Source organism: Phalacrocorax carbo, chromosome 6 (genome assembly GCF_963921805.1).
Source record: "Phalacrocorax carbo chromosome 6, bPhaCar2.1, whole genome shotgun sequence".
Taxonomy (NCBI): Eukaryota; Metazoa; Chordata; class Aves; order Suliformes; family Phalacrocoracidae; genus Phalacrocorax; species Phalacrocorax carbo.
In genome coordinates this window covers 30,918,984-30,920,800 of record NC_087518.1, presented here as the reverse complement: position 1 = coordinate 30,920,800, position 1,817 = coordinate 30,918,984, and the positions used below count along the sequence as shown (strand labels likewise).

Genomic DNA, 1,817 nt, shown 5'->3' with positions numbered 1-1,817 from the left:
TCGGGGAAGGGCGGGCGGGAGGGCCGGGGGTCTGCCGGGCCCTCGGTGGTAAGGCGCTGGGAGCCGAGGGTCGGATGGCCTGGGAGGGGGCCCAGCTGGGAGGAGGCTCGGCCGTTCGGCGGGCGAAGCGTCCAGGCTTCTTGTGCGCGGTGTGAAGCGCCCCCAGCGGGTCTGAGGTAGCAAAGCTGCCCGGCACAAAGCTCTTAAAATAAAAAGGAATCGGTTTTCCTGAGCGGGATGTGTGCGTTTACGCCGCGCGTGTGACCCTTCTCGCTGTTAAAGTCGTCAGCGGGGGGTGCTGTGCGTCACCTTTGTAAAAACTTTGCTCATCTGCTGAGCTTGAATTGAGGTGTATGAAAGAAATCGCTGTGGGTCTGGGTGCTGGTCTGTGTGCCGTTACCACGCGGCTCCGCTGCGGGCTGCAGGCGCTGCGGGTGTGCCCGCAGGGAGCTTCGAGTTCAGGCTGGCTCTGAGAAAAGGCTGATGCCAAGGGCGAGGCCACGTGCAGAACCGGCTGGTTTGTAAGCGATGCTGTAGATCTGCACCCTTCCTCCTCCGTTCCTCTTCCCCACCAGAAACAAATCTGAGAAGCGTAGTGATATTAAAGCAATCTTAAAGGTATGGTGACTGAGACTGAGCATAGCTCAGATGAAGCGATAGTATGGACAGTCATATTGTTGAACTGTTCTGTTCTGCACGTCGATGCCCCGTGAGCATCCCTAGAAACTTAACAGGTGAACGGAGAGATCTCACTAAAACATTCCCTTTTACTGATTTTCACAGTCTGATGCTATGGTTGTGAATCAGTACGGTTACTGTTTGGTCGGTGGTACCATTGTCCTGGTAGACTGATAGCGCTGCAAGCGGAAGCTCATTATTTGGAACCTGTTAAGCAGAATACTAACAAAGTACGTTGTTTGATGAGAACATGGGTATTGGGCTGAGAAACCCACGTAGGTCTCTAAGACTGAGAGACCTGGGTTTGTTCAGCCTGGAGAAGAGAAGACTGAGGGGGGGATCTTGTCAATACTTACAAATACCTGAAGGGTGGGTGTCAAGAGGATGGGACAGGACTCTTCTCAGTGGTGCCCAACAACAGGACATGGGGCAGTGGGCACAGGTTGGAACAAAGGAAGTTCTACCTAAACACGAGAAAAAGCTTCTTTCCTGTGAGGGTGACAGAGCAGCGGAACAGGCTGCCCAGGGAGGTTGTGGAGTCTTGTTCCCTGGAGACGTTCAAAACCTGTCTGGGTGCGTTCCTGTGCCCCCTGCTCTGGGTGTGCCTGCTCAAGCAGGGGCAGGGGAGTTGGACAAGATGATCTCCAGAGGTCCCTTCCAACCCCGACCATTCTGTGATTCTGTGTTTGGCTACTAGTGTGACTGCGCACCAAAGGACAAGTGCAGTCTAGCATCAGCAGTGTTGTGCAAAACTCTGGTTTGGGCTAGCTGGAATGTTCCATGCAAGTCTGCTTACTTTTTTTTTTTTTTTTTTTTTAAAGAAGATCAACTAGCTGTAGTAAAACGCTGATTACGTGATCAGCAGAGTGAAGAGTGGAAATCAGAAATGTGTAAGTGGTCTTTCCAAGTAAAGCTGAAATGGAGTGGAGTTGCTGACTGTACGTGTGAAAAAAAGAAAATAAGATGAGGGGCAGTGGTTGCGGAAAAGCAGATGTAAAAGGTCTGGTCGGTCCAAATTTTGAATAAACTTCCTGTGATCAAGTTTTGCAGCAGCCTGTCAGGCAAGTTAGCAGGATATAAAATTGCTGTTCTAAAGCTTTTCTCTAAGTTTATGAAGTACATCGCATCTTGCTAGCTGT

The 1,817-nt window shown here is 51.1% G+C and overlaps 1 protein-coding gene across 1 annotated transcript in view; it reads left to right on the top strand.

Annotated features, from left to right (window-relative positions):
- DHX9 (DExH-box helicase 9) overlaps positions 1–1,817 on the top strand; it is a 28,976-nt gene that overhangs the window by 213 nt on the left and 26,946 nt on the right. The gene's annotated exons all lie outside the window — the stretch shown is intronic.